General features: G+C 32.2%; 1 long non-coding RNA gene across 1 annotated transcript in view; it reads left to right on the forward strand.

Moving 5' to 3' along the window:
* Positions 1–15,694, forward strand: part of LOC136842492 (uncharacterized) — a 404,522-nt gene that overhangs the window by 323,216 nt on the left and 65,612 nt on the right. The gene's annotated exons all lie outside the window — the stretch shown is intronic.

Consider the following 15,694-nt stretch of genomic DNA (forward strand, 5'->3'; position numbering starts at 1 on the left):
AAGCTTGAATAAGATATAAAATCTTTTTCTTAAACCTAAGATTACATTAGAAAGATGTCCCCAACATTAACTGTGGGATGTGTAAGGAACAATCTGCTCATTTTCACCAATGACCTTCATGGTCTGCCCGAAAATCAGAGAGGTGAACGATATGCATTTACACCCTTCTTAATTAGTTAGTTAACGGATCTCGTCGTGATCCATTGCCATTTTCCCCAAACTTATAATGTTGTTTAAAACATCAAAGCGTGGGATTTTGTTTTTATTAAGATATGGGCGATAACCCAATGTTCAACCATCATTTCTTTTATTGAGTATCGAGGCCAGCATGAGTATATAAACTCTAACTGAGGAAATAACCTTTTGCTTCTTTTTAAATTAAATGGAGACGCAAGTACTTTTTATCAAAGATTTCTTTATCTTTGAAGAGATTTATTGAGGTCAATTCTAGATGAAATCAATCACTTGAAAGTCAAAACCCGACATTCAAGAGAACCATCTCCTTACGTGACCTGGGTCAAAGAACCCCTTGTCTCATATGTCAGCTGAAAGCGTGTCCTTAGACGTTCCCCTGACATGAAATGACTCGCACACTGAAAGAACTTCAAGCTTCGTTGTATCTGGTACCTGGTACTTCATAACAGATTTATCGTTAACAGAAAAATACACATGGACATGCATATACATTTGTATATGTATGGGTGAGTGCGTGTGAAATTATAGTCCAGAGCTTATATTCAAAAGAAAAGTTTTCAAATGTAATTGCAAGATTAGTTGACCATTATCTTAAAAAAAGTAACCTCTTGAATATGCAATATGCATTCATACTGAATCAAATTATTATCTGTTAGCGAATATAATATATTTTCTTGAACGTGATTCAGAAAATAAAAATTATACAAGGAAAACGATTAAATATTGGAAACGAGTTGTGCACTAATATCGAAATGGAAATGTAACACTCGATTTAAAACTGGAGCTGAAATCGCCCTCAGTCAGAAATACGCAATCAAATTGAAATCCAATTCCATTTCAGCCTGTAACTAAAAATATAAGAGAATACTTGAAATCTGATCTAAAATCCAGAAAGTGATATTTCGCTTTTCCTTATTCGAGGTCAACTTCCAAACATTTGGGAGCCGAAATGGGTTCCAGTGAGACCTGTGAAGCCAATAGCGCGAGTGTGTGAGAGGGTAAACTTTTAAATAACTTCTCATTAGAAGAAAATCACTCGGTCTAATAAAACCAAATCCCCAGGTCAGACTGAGGCTTTCCGAGGCCTGGCAGTCTTTCATTTCCGTCAGGGGGCCTATTATTTCTTTCACTTACGGTCTTTTTCTCTTTCTTTCACGTTCCTGTTGACACCCATAATCCTTCAGTAAATCTCCACCAACGAAATAAACGTTTCAGGTTGATTTGTCCTGTTGTATTGTTACATGAATATACCCATTCCGTAAAAAGTGACCAGTCTCGAAGCTCAGGCCAAAGGTACCTCTTCGATTTCTTCTCTTAATTCCTTCAATTAGGAGAGTATATTGACTAAACAAGTAATTAATTTTCATTTAGATTACCTTTCATGGGAAATTACTGTGGATAAAATAAATTTACTTTTTTATCATGTTCGTGTTGAGTATATAAGTGCATTATATCATCAAATTATTTTAAGTTTTCACTTAATTCGCTTAAGTTGTAATCTACCAATTATCTTGTCTTTCATTCTACTACACCTGTATATTCTAGACAGTCAATAAATTATCCACTTCTAATTTTTCTTGTTTGCCAGTTTTCGTTTTTAGTATAATTCCATTCACTCCTCACGTTTTCTTCCTACAGAAAAGTAATTTCTTATATAGGAAGCTTAATAAAACCAACTATGTAAAGGGTAATAGAATTCCAGAACGCCTCTTTCAATTGAAATAAAATAAAGTTAAAGAATTGGTGAATATATCGAAAAAAAATTCTGGTAAAATCTATATTCCTGAATTGTATGCTGATTACTCGGGCGCGTGTATCTGATTATCTAAACTTCCCAAAGTACGAAAAATGCATAGTTGATCCCCAAGCTGATCTGAATATAGCTTTTCTATTTCGTTCTCTTTTTTATATTTTTTAGAATTGGATGTGCATGTAAAACTTTGTGAAAATTTCCCGTCAGCAGAAAAATTTATACTGCCTCTGAATAAATGAATAGCCGGTAAAAATTGCATTTTTTAAAAAACTGGAAGAAAGAGCAGAATTCATTTGAAATGAAAATTGAAAAACGCTGTAAAATTTTTTAAAACGGAAATAAAACACTGGATATGATACTATATAAAGTTTTGCATATTTTTACTTCGTTCCGTTCAGTGTAGAGTTCAAACCTGACCTTTCAAATGCTGCTTGATTCCACCCAGTGGATGAATGTTGCTATCATTACGCCACAAAGAAACATAATTCAGATATTTCTGACAGATTTCATGTATTAGAAGAACTAACCTGATACCAAGATTATCCTGTTACTAGAAATCTGTGTAATGATGATATTCTTGGCAGAGAATATTTTAGATTTAGACTAGCCAAGAAATACCTTTTTCTGGAAAAGAGAAAAAGCCTAGAAATCGTCGATAAGTATAATTACAAAATTAGTTGCAGGCATGAGTGTCACCTATTTCATTTCTTGATATTTTTTCATTTCAATTATAACGTTACAAAGCTTTTCTCCCTTTCCACTTTCAAAGCTTGTGCAATACTTAACATTTAGTAGTATTTGATAGATTTCACACTTATGGTGGGCCCAGAAAAAATCCTCCACCTTTGGATTCATCCATAAACAATGATAGAAAAATGTTAATTAAATATAGGACAAAGCTGAACTACTTCGCAGGCCCTTCAGCTGGAGTTCCTTATTTTGAAACCTGTCATAGGGAGCCATTTCCCAATCTAGGGATATTGAAAAGAAAATACATGGAGCAGACATTCGGAGTGGAAAGGCCATTATTGTTTCTTTCCCTTTAGAAATGAAAGGTGATTGAGGTTACTTTTTTCCTTGAAGATTATACAGTTTAAGATTCTATACACACATATGCATATGCATGCCTGTTTACGGCTGTGCTTGAATTTTACGTTGACAACAGGAGTAGTCGCAAATTGCACGGTACAACGAAGCCTGAATTTCTGCCAGAGAGCGAGGCTTTCCGTGTCATGGGAACGTCGAAGGACAGAAGTGAATAACACCATTACAACTGACACACGAGACGCGGGCGTCTTTGGGCCAGGTCACGTAAAAGGATGATTCCCTTGAGATACGGCTACAGACTCCATAGTGCTTTATTTCTCCAGAAATGGGCAAGAATTCGTAAGGAAACTACGTACCATCCAGAATAAGGAAATCTATGGTTAATGTTTTTTCTCCTTTTTAGTAAAGGGTATATTTTTCTCATACTCGACTTTTGGCCGTGACAAAATTTATAATTCCTTCGTTACATGACTAGGGTGTCCTGAAATATGTTTAACTGTATTGGGGATATTAGATAGAAGTTTGTACAATAAAGTATACAGGTGAAAGAAGAATCATTACAAGCGTAATGATAATATGTGCTCGCACATTCAAACACTAAAATAGGAGAAAAACTACCAGTTTTCAAAATATTGTATAAGTTATTAGGAATAAAATTTCCAATATAAAATTAACACTTCCCTCAGCCTCATTCACGAGATACGATGAGGATGAATGCCACTAACTACCAATCATTGTTGAAATTGCGCTTTTCGTTAACTAGTTTTCGTTTCGTTGTTATTTAATGTTTGGTATATTTTCATGGTCCATTTATAACTACTTTTTATGCGATGAGCAGTTTTGTTAACAATTTTTACCATTTTCACTTTCAAAAAGTAACACAGTTAAACTGAAAATACTGCAAAAATTATCCTTAAAGCATGCGAAAGCTAGCTGTCTACAAATTCTTACAATTTTGTGAATGTAAAACTTTAATAAGCAAATTCTGCATATACTAGAAACAGTCATTCAGCAAATAAAGACCTTAACAAACCAAAGAAATAATCTCGGGCAGTGTTTTATTAAGAGACAAAATTTACGTGATGGTAATCTTGTTACTCCTTCAACGTAAAGGAATATCTATGCTAATATTAATCATACCACTGCCTTAAGAAGAAGCATGATCAAACAGTGAAATGAAGGGAACAGGTTCTACTTAGTACAGAAAAAGGCGATGACATTAAAACTAGAAGAGAAATTTTGGGCTGACTGCCACACAAGAAACTAGTTCCTTGCAAGAAAATTGCTATCATTCGCAATCTAATGAAAAAAACTCCAGGTCCAGTATCATGAGTTTTTACTTTGAAATGAAATAGGTAGGCTAATAACTGCGGGAAAAACAGAATGATATAAAATTACGGATTTGTCCTAAAATACCAAAATAATTCATGCGGATTATTACAAAATAAACAGATTCACCATACTGGAAAATTGCTTTTACTTCTAAATTGAAATAAATAAGTCCGATCAGTTATTACAGAAAAGCAACTTCGACTTATCTCTACGTGTATTGTAGAAAATTTTATTAGATAGGCACAAAATATTTATCTGAAGACGAGCAACTTTACCTTTAAATATTAGGGAGAAGTTTTTAAAAGTATAATATTCGTTGTTAATCTTACTATAGATACACTCTTACTCTGAAACCTTCCTAGATGTTTTTAGTTTTCTGTAAAAGAAAACTATTGTGCCGGGTTTGTCTATCCGTCCGCACTTTTTCTGTCCGCCCTCAGATCTTAAAAGCTACTGAGGCTAGAGGGTTGCGAATTGGTATGTTGATCATCCACCCTCAGTCGTCAAACATACCAAATTGCAGCCCTCTAGCCTTAGTAGATTTTATTTTATTTAAGGTTAAAGTTAGCCATAATCGTGCGTCTGGCAACGATATTGGACAGGCCACCACCGGGCCGTGGTTAAAGTTTCATGGGCCGCAGCTCATATAGCAATATACCGAGTCCACCGAAAGGTGGATCTGTTTTCGGTGGCCTTGATTATACGCTGTACAGAAAACTCGATTGCGCCGAAGAAACTTCGGCAAATTTTTACTTGTTTTAATTGTTTTCTGTTCATCTAACCAGTGAGCTCTATGATATGCCTTATGTAGAATCCGACTTGGGATTCAAAGAAGGGATTTATTGCTGGTGCTTCCACCGTGATTGTCTTGATATGCTTAGGCCTTGTACGCTTTTATGTAGCCCAGACCGAAAGAAAACAAGAAGATAAGGGAAAAGGAAAAGGAAGGAGAACTCGAGGAGGCGATTACATGTTCCTTAAAGGATGGAAGGTCAACGGGATCAGGAAAACAGTGGAAGGAAAAGAGGTTTATGCTACTGAAAGTTCATCTAAATGAGAAAACATTAAAAAATCTAAGAAAGGAAATGTTCTCTGAAGGCAGTAATGCTGAACATAATAGTTGTTTCTAAGGCATTCAATTTGCATATAGTCTTCTCTCTCAGTATTATAATCTTGTCATATAATAATTTTATAACGGTAATTATTCCACTACATACTATTATTATTAACTATTCGCTCGCTTAAAAATGAATTTACAATCTGTGAAAAATGTTTTTGTCACGGTAGAGATAAGGAATCTACTGATCTCAAACTTCAAAATTAGAAAAATAATATTACGACAACTAACGTAGGTACTGTTTAGCAACAAAGACTTATGAAAAACAGCATCGAATATCACAAACTGCAGAGTAATCAATAAAGAACTGAATAATGTACCATAATTGTTTTTAGAAAATCTTAAAGCGCTAAGTGATATTGGGCCCAGAGTTACAGTTACGACCAAATGGGAACATTTGTCATAATGTGTCACTCGAGATAGACATGGATTATCCGTTAGCAATGATTCAGGATTGGGAAGCGTCTGAAATTTGATATTGACAAGACATTACGCATAGTTGCCATTAAATTGATTTGATTTTACTTGTAAAATCCTCGTGATGAACCGGTAGCTTTCACTAAGAGGCACATGGAACTATTTGTAGATAATAGATATTTCGATATTTTGTAAACTAACACGTTTCTTTTTATGATGCTGTTTTCTTTATATAGAAATGTGAGGGATTTATCATTAAATTTAGCCAGAGATCGTTACTATGATTGTCATTGGGGCTCTTTGAAATTTGGAATACCCATGGATTTGACAAAAGTGCACACACACACACAGATGCAAGTTATAGGTTAAATCATTCTCGTTGTGTACAGAACTATTTTTTGATAGCCGATAACCTGGATACTGAAAAAGAGTTGCAGTAGTTTTGATTTCGCTTTAACATTTGGCATTTCAAGCGATTGGTATTGCTGGCGATCTCTGCCAGAGGTAGGCAATCAACGAAGTAATCTGGAGATCAAGAACAGGCTTTCTGATTTTTGAACGAGAACAAACACATAAAAATCACATGAAATCAAAGGCTAGTGGCATGATTTCTTTTAATCATTATTTACTTATATTATTTACAATTTTCCGAGAACACATTTTTTTAAGAGGGATTTGTAGGTGTACATCTATTGAGAGATTTTTAAAAAATATATTGAGGAAAAATGTCTGAAACTGGATTTATGGATCACACCTACATATATATCCTCGGCTTATTTTTTAATCAATCTGTTCAATTTAAGTTTTATTTAAAAATTGTATTATTAATTTTTATTTGCAGCATCTTATCACCAACTTCCTGCTTATGAAACCTTCCATTCATCCATAAGTCTTCATTTCTACGAAAAATATCGTGTGCAAATATATACAAATGCATATATATATATATATATATATATATATATATATATATATATATATATATATATATATATATATAAAACATATATATGTGTGTGTCTGTGATTATATATACATATATATACATACATATATATCTGTGTAGTGTATGTGTATGTACATCTGTCAAAGTTAATGGTAAAAGCTGCAAATATATTCGAGCCAAAAATTCTGCGTACTGGTCAACGTCCAATTTGAAATCAAGATAGGCTGGTTCAATCCGGATACTTCTGATTTAATTACTTTCATGGGATTTTTCTTAACACGAAGTGGATATTTGGATTTTCTGTCGTTTTCAGAGTCCTTCGTGCATTGCAGGATAGAGAATCAATCGATGCAACAAAACTTTCTTGTTCTGGTGTAAGCTTTGGTTGGTCAAAACCTAACACACAGAGCCGGAGAATAAAATAAAAATTTTTTTTTCTAGATACTGGTACTCATGCATATGAAGTTATGCTGCATTGTTTTCAAAATCAATTTTGCACAAGGTGACATTAGTTCTTGTTACTCTCATCCACTCTGTTTCCGGCATCATTGTGCGTAATTTGCCATCCACACCCGGATCCCAAGGAATGTTTTAACCTTCTATACACAGAGTTCAGGGGGTGTGACTGCGCCCTGTCCATGCCCGCAAAAAGTCACGGAACTATGTTCAAACGGTATCTGGCATTCATTGTCGATGACCTATCCGAAAACTGACCGCATCTAATATCATTCAATTTTATTGACGGAGACACTAGCTGTCGCTACGTGCTACTGTGTATTATTATTTTCTTTTCTAATGAAATGAAATGATATCCGATACGGCACGCGTATTTTTCGGCAGCACTGGACCACGTAAACAAGCATAAAGCATGCTAAAAAAATTGTTTTGATAGCGTGCGGAATTCAATTATATTAATAATAAAATGGATAGTTTTCTCAGTTTTTCTATGGTAACATCTTTCACATGAAAGGATTATATCCAGCACATGACTTTAATCCCACAGAAAGTATTCTCACCGTAGGTGTGAATGTATGATGTAAATAGTATCATTATGTAGAGTAAAAAAAAAAATAAAAAAACTAAGAATACTCTAACACTCGCGACTCATGTAAAATTGATGACTCTGGAAGAGATTTGTGTTCGGTAATGAAGAACTACAAGAAAAAGAATTTCAAGTCGAGACCTCAAGGATTTTAACCTGGTTTATCATATCGAGTTATAAGAGTATTTCTTATCGTAACCAACCAGAGGTTTATAATGACATGCTTAAGTCACTGCAGAACTGTTCTGTTGCTTTTTGAGGTCATGTTTGTTGATAAAGGTCTACCTTATAAAAATGGCGGAGAAAGAAATGTATTGCAGGCAAATCAGCAACATAAAATTCCCATGATAACTTCATCTTCATCCAGATCAATCAGTATGAATTTGCCGTAGCAAAAATCTTCAAATTGTTCGAGATCAGAGTCAATACCTAGATTTCAGATTAAGTGAAAGTAGGATAACCTCAGGACGAACTCGACAGTATCTTTAAAATTGGATCAGAATCTTTAAATTCCGACATTAAGTTGGTTAATACCAACACCAAATTTAATCTGTTACAATTCGCAGTCTTTCAAGTTTCTTTTTTTTTTTTTTTACAGACACATCGTCATCTAATATTGGGTTATTATTTATTGCAAATATTCCTTTGTATTTTTTCTCTCCATTAAACTTTGGGAATTCCATGTTTAAGAAATATCTTGGAAGGGTTAAATTCTATGCGTTTTAGTAAAAACAGTTCATTTTCGATATTTTCAGTCATTGTCGTGGGATAAATGTCGTATTCTTATGCACAGATACAAATATGACACCTTGCATTTTATATATATATATATATATATATATATATATATATATATATATATATATATATATATATATATATACACACACACACATATATATATATATATATATATATATATATATATATATATATATATATATATATATATATATATATATATATATATATATATATATATGGTTAGTACACCAATAGCGTCAAAAGTATGGTAATGTAGCTCAATAGCAGTAGACTATATATATGTCTCAAACTGTATTTTATCGTATTTTAACATGGCTTAAGGAAATTGGTGTAACTTAATTTGGGGAGGGAAAATACTTTTTAATAACCAAGTATGGAAATATATATATTTTTTGTGGGTGTGTTGGGGTTAAATTTATGCCATAATTTTGACTCTATTTTTGTTGTTTGGTTTTTCAGGGTGCTTTCCAATAAAATTTGCAATAAAATTCAGCCTCAAAGTGACATATTCCTCTATTCTAGCATAAAAATCAACGTTACACTGAAAATCAAAGAAAAATGTCTAGTAAAGTAAAGGTGGTCATTAAGGGATGTATCCCTTGGTGTCGAGAATAATGCTTTATGGAGAAATATTAAATTATATATATATATATATATATATATATATATATATATATATATATATATATATATATATATATATATATATATAAAATGCACCCTGAAAACCCAAACAACAAAAATAGAGTCAAAATTATGGCATAAATTTAATCCCAACACACCCACAAAAAATATATATATTTCCATACTTGTTATTAAAAATATTTTCCTCCCCAAAATTAAGTTACACCAATTTCCTTAAGCCATGTTGATAAAATACAGTTTGAGACATATATATAGTCTACTGCTATTGAGCCACATTACCATACTTTTGCTATTGGTGTACTAACCATATATATATATATATATATATATATATATATATATATATATATATATATATATATATATATATATATATATATATACTCGTATATATATATATATGTGTGTGTTTGTGTGTGTTTGAGTGTGTATGATTAGTTTTTCTAATAATATAATCTCTGTATTTGTAAAATATTTTTAACTGTTTTGCTTAGGCAAGGAAACTTTATCGGTTTTTCTAAGAGGCTGTAGTAGAGTTGTTGGAAACAATCTCAAAGCCTTATTCTCTCTCTCTCTCTCTCTCTCTCTCTCTCTCTCTCTCTCTCTCTCTCTCTCTCTCTCTCTCTCTCTCTATAAAAACTGCTGTGTTAAGACCTGAAAATATCGAGTAAAGGCACGAAAAATATTGGCAAAAGTATAGAATTTCAATATCCCTAAGTCATCGAAAACCACCAAGGAGGATGCACGCCCACCATGAACGTGTAACAGTCGACAGAGATTACCTAAAGTGCTCAGGTTCTCCTAAAGTGGTATTCGTTAAATGGATAATACCATCAAATTACAGTCGTTGATTTAAAGAGACGTCATTTGCCAAAAATTCCATGCGTCAAAAAATGCGATTATGGGAAGGACGAAAATGATGTTTTCTGTCATGTTCTGAAAAACATATTCGAGGAAAAAATAGGAAACAAACTCCAAAAAATACATATATAAATATGAAAATTCATATAAAAATTATATAAATAATAAATCATTTTATTGCAGCAAAATTATATAAGTTATATAAAATTGTATAAAATCTTTATATACAAATTTATTCCAATAAAAGACCTTCATGATTCCATCTAATAGGTGACTAACACGCACCTTCAGCTTGGATTCACTTCGGCATCGGGCTAAGGTTTCCATAGTCTGTTCGTATACAGATATGATTTAAATCTTTATTCTCAAGAATTTGTTCACTAAATGCCTCCTTCATTATCGCATCAACGTTGCATAAGTCATACTTAACAATCCTATAGGTTTTGTATGGAAGTCGCAAATCCAAAAGTCGATCATATTGATCTTTGAGACCGTTCATTTTAGGAATGCAGAATTCTCAACTTTTATTAAGTATTTCACAAAACGTTTACCCTGTCTGTCAGAAAGAGGAGAGTCTGCCGTCATTTAAGACAGGAATTCCGTTATTATACCATAATTATTATTTGCGGGGCCCGTGTACTTTTTGGCAGCCTTGCCTCTCTTGGCCTCAGAATCATAAAAGAGAAGTGAAAAAACCAAGTGAGAACGTTGTTCTCACAATAGAATACAAGATTCTTAATTACGCTTTCATTTTCTCCCAAACAAAAGAGCTGGTTATGCAAGGCACAGAAAAACCTTCTCCAACTTAGAGAACTCGCATTATATCTGGTTGTCATAATTTGTAGAGAGAGAGAGAGAGAGAGAGAGAAAGGGGTCAGAAATGAAAATGACTGATATCAGCGTTTCACTGTGCACATCATACTATTAAATAAGCAAAAAACTGTAGTATAAAGAAAATGCCAGTTTTTTTTTTCTATTAATTAACTATAACATGAAGATCACCTAATCTTTGACGTCGTTATAGAAGTTTCAAGTTTTCCTTTTGACTTTGATAACATGAGAAGGCTGAAAAATAGGCAAAGGTTGTATTTGCCTCCCACATATCTTATAGTTCATTTTCTTTCTTCTGCATAGTCTCCTGTTTTCTTATGGAAAAACTAAATATTTATTGTGTATTTAGTGTTTGTAAAGCTCTGAATAATGAAAAAAATAAATTAAATTTAAAGAACTATAATTATAATGGTTATGTTCAGTAAATGCCAGACATAACTACAGAAATGAGGAAGATACTTTCTTTAATTCTCTTTAGCAAACTAGAAGGAACATATTACGACATAGATTTAGTAAATATTACGAAGTGTGCAACAAAATGATTTTGTTTTCTCTCTGGTGGATTTTTTCTGAAAAAAAAGGTTTGAGCCAAAAAACAGTTTTGTTTCTAACTTAAAATACACCAGAAAACATCTGAATGCTTTCCCCTGTATTGTGAAATCGTATATTATTATTACTTACAAATGAAACACAGAACACATTTAATGTGAATGAAAATAGAATATAAGAGAAAGAAACATTTACTTTACCAAATTTGTCAAACTGTCACAGTAAAAGATACCGTGGGATTTCAGAAGCAAAAATCAGAAAGAAAAATTATTTCATTTTTATACAAGTAAAATTGATTAACTCCTCAAGTTTTTCCAAAACTTTAAAACCTTAACAAAACCTAAAAATGGGATTGATTTTTTCCTTACGAAATATCCTTGTTTTTTTCTTTGGATAATCAAAATCCACATAATTTCAAAAACTGGCTTTTTATCGCTTTCGAATTATTTCTTTTGATTATATTTCTAATCATCAGAAAGTTAAAAATATTCGATTAAAATCGAGTCAGTCATAACTTGAAGTTTTGCCCTTGTGAAGGAGAAATCAAGGTACGTAGATATTTCTAAATTAAGGGGCTGGTGTCATTTATCATCGGCGTTTTGACTTTAATTATTTATTTAGTGCGTTAACTTCGTCGTAATTGTAATGTATTTAAATTTCACGAATTAAAATCACTTATACCTGCCTTATCATTGCGACGTATCAGGCCCTTTGATAGGGGCCTCATGTATAAGAGTATATATACATTTATATATGAATATATATGTATATATATACTTATATATATGCGTGTGTATCTATGTATGTACATTGACGTATATATGTGTATGTATATGTTCGCGCATGAGAATACATGTATGAACATGCAGAAAACACTAACCAACGAGAAAGAATGGTTTTACATGACTGAATATAAGAACTAAAATGCAGAATAAAAAAAAAAGTTCTATGAAATTTCTACTTGAAATGACTCGGAGGGTCATACAACATAGATATGCATAACAGCTTCCTGTTATTATTTTATGACTCTGGTAGTTTGCCTGTTTCAAACCCGCTAGGCAAACAATGCTCCGATAATGGATTTCTCTGTTGCATGTTTATGAGTCATGTGATTGCCCCCAAATATAATGATTAATGGGTGAATCGCATCAAGTAAGAATCAGAAACTATGCAGACCTAATATATATATATATATATATATATATATATATATATATATATATATATATATATATATATATATATATATATATAATGTGTGTGTGTATGCATGTGTGTATTTATTATATACATATATATATATATATATATATATATATATATATATATATATATATATATATATATATATATATATATATGTATGTATATGTTATATTTATGTATATTTATGTATTTATGTATATATGTACTGTATATTCATATCATGTCTGCAAGGTGTGAGCTCGAGCGTATGAGAGCCTAATAAGTCACATTTACATGTTAGAGTTATTTTGAGGCTGCAATGCCCCTAGACTTCCCTGTTTCATTTTGTGGGGATGGGCTTTCCATTTATCAGATGTCTCAGGTTAGTGTTAATCTCACTGAACCAGCAAGAATGAAATTATTTTCTTTCATCTTAAACATGCATGTATGTATCTGTTGAACACATTTTTCTAGTGTCTGTATAAACGGAGATAGAACTGAGGAATTTGGCGAGCAGACTCGAAGCATTTAAGCCAGATTTAGCAAAATAACCTTGACATTGCGTCACCGTTTTTTCATAAATCCACTTAAATGCATACTTCGTTTGAAATGTTCCGAAAGAAGATAAGCAGTGTTTTTTTTTTTTTTTTTGCAACATTTTACTATATTTGTCAAAAGTCATTTCCTTTTCCAACCAACGATGCACAGTTTCAACTAAGGATTACTGAGTTGTCCACTACACAGAGAAATATCTACTTACAAACAAACTACCACGTTAGTATTACATATAAGCTTCATACGATGGTAGAAATGTCTAAAATGTTTTCACAACTTACTAGCTCAAAAATTATGGTAATAATTGCATTATATATATATATATATATATATATATATATATATATATATATATATATATATATATATATATATATATATATATATATTACTAACAGGACCTCATTCAAACTGGATGGCATCTAATGGAGTAATTATTCAACAAAAGTTACAGGTTTTCTTGGACAAAGAGTCCTCCCTGTTAGTAATTCTGCTAATGCAAAAATGTGTATGTGATTAAAGTTAATATATATGTATACAGTATATATATATATATATATATATATATATATATATATATATATATATATATATATATATATATATATATATATATATATATATATATGTTGTTTATGTTTGTGTATATTTTTGTCACCTACGCACACGTAGCTTTTGTATATTCATAAATATTAAGCCACAAACATCGTTTAATACCCAGTTCACTATACTTCGGGAATAACTTACACCCAAGGGAAATTAAAATTGATAAGCGTTTTGTCACCGACGCCAAGAACTTATAGATTATAGTTCCCCTTGGGTAAAAGTTAATCCCGAAATACAATGCATATATACATATTTACACACACACACACACACACACACACACACACACACACATATATATATATATATATATATATATATATATATATATATATATATATATATATATATATATATATATATCTAAATTTCTGATTGGCATCAGAATCGAACTTCAGTTTCTCCAATGAAAAGCCAGGGCGCTAATAAATGACCCACAAAGATCATAGAAGAAGTTGGAACCTAAGTACCGCTGTACCTGAGGTTTTCCTGGGCAGGCTGTGAGCTACTAAAAAACGTTCATGGGCACAGCATAAACCGATACATTTGCATTTGATAAATAACATTTGACGTCATTGCAAGATGCTGTCACGATTAATGGTTTGAAAAACCGTATGACAAAAACCACCATGATTTCATTCCCTCTTCATCTTCTTAGAATACCTCTGTTGAGTAACAGAAAAAAAATTACTCATCAAAAGACATTTGTTCCTCGAAAACAACTGTACGAAAGCTTTGCATTGCTGATCTATATATGCAGTATAAACTTTGAGAGAATAATCCGTTCGACCAGTTTAAATGCTTTGAATTTTAAAGTGACAGCAGTACATTTTTCCAGAGCTGCCTCTCAAAACGCAAATTACAGGGGAAAATGCGTGTAAGAATGTCGTTCCTTTTCCTTACACAAAAATAGACTTATCTATAGAAACTGGATCGCATGAAACCTGAAGAGAATATCTGATATTTGTTTAAAGAAAATTGTTCATATTTTCAATGTGGCATTATAAAAGAAAGATGAATAAACAGAAAAATGGGGACTGAGACACAAAAGAAATTGAGAGAAACAAACAAAAGTAATGTTTTTCAAATTATTTTTCTCCAGTTACAATTATGACAGATATTTCAAAGTTAAATGACTTTGTCTTATAAATAATATTTAGAAAGCTAACTCACTCGGTGAGCGTGCGTGTCTGGTACCCTTACAAACAATCTTTCTGGAATAATAATTAATGGCACTTTGAAATAGGAGGGTCGAGGGAAAGACGAATTCTGAGTCACGTCCCGAATACTGACGAGAATCAGACTTTAAAACCCAGTGAATGCGCCAGGAATTGAAGCTATTGGCTGTCATTCACCTCCCATAAATAACGAAAATATCGCTCGAGAGATTAATGGTAAGCGGTTTGTTTTCCCGGTACATTTGCTTATCAAATAATATCCATGAAATAATTGTTAATTGCTTACAAATCTCTCTCTCTCTCTCTCTCTCTCTCTCTCTCTCTCTCTCTCTCTCTCTCTCTCTCTCTCTCCCTGTTTCACTGAATTAAGGCGTTCTTTGGAATATATAAAGACTTATTTAATAGCATTCTACTTAGTCTATGGAGTTTTGAAAAACTTGACATAAATTTGTACCACTTTACTTGTACACTAATACTTCAGACACTGCAAAAATAATTCTGAGTTGCTAATCCATTCAGCCAGGGTTTAGATGATGTCTGTTATATTAACAAAAGTTCGATATAAACCGGTCAAACAATCGATCAGCTGATAAAATTGCTCTCTCTCTCATTCATGGGAATATCGAATATACAAATACGAATTATTTGGGCGAGATACGACAGGGAATTA

This window comes from Macrobrachium rosenbergii, chromosome 10, assembly GCF_040412425.1.
Source record: "Macrobrachium rosenbergii isolate ZJJX-2024 chromosome 10, ASM4041242v1, whole genome shotgun sequence".
In the NCBI taxonomy this organism is placed as follows: domain Eukaryota; kingdom Metazoa; phylum Arthropoda; class Malacostraca; order Decapoda; family Palaemonidae; genus Macrobrachium; species Macrobrachium rosenbergii.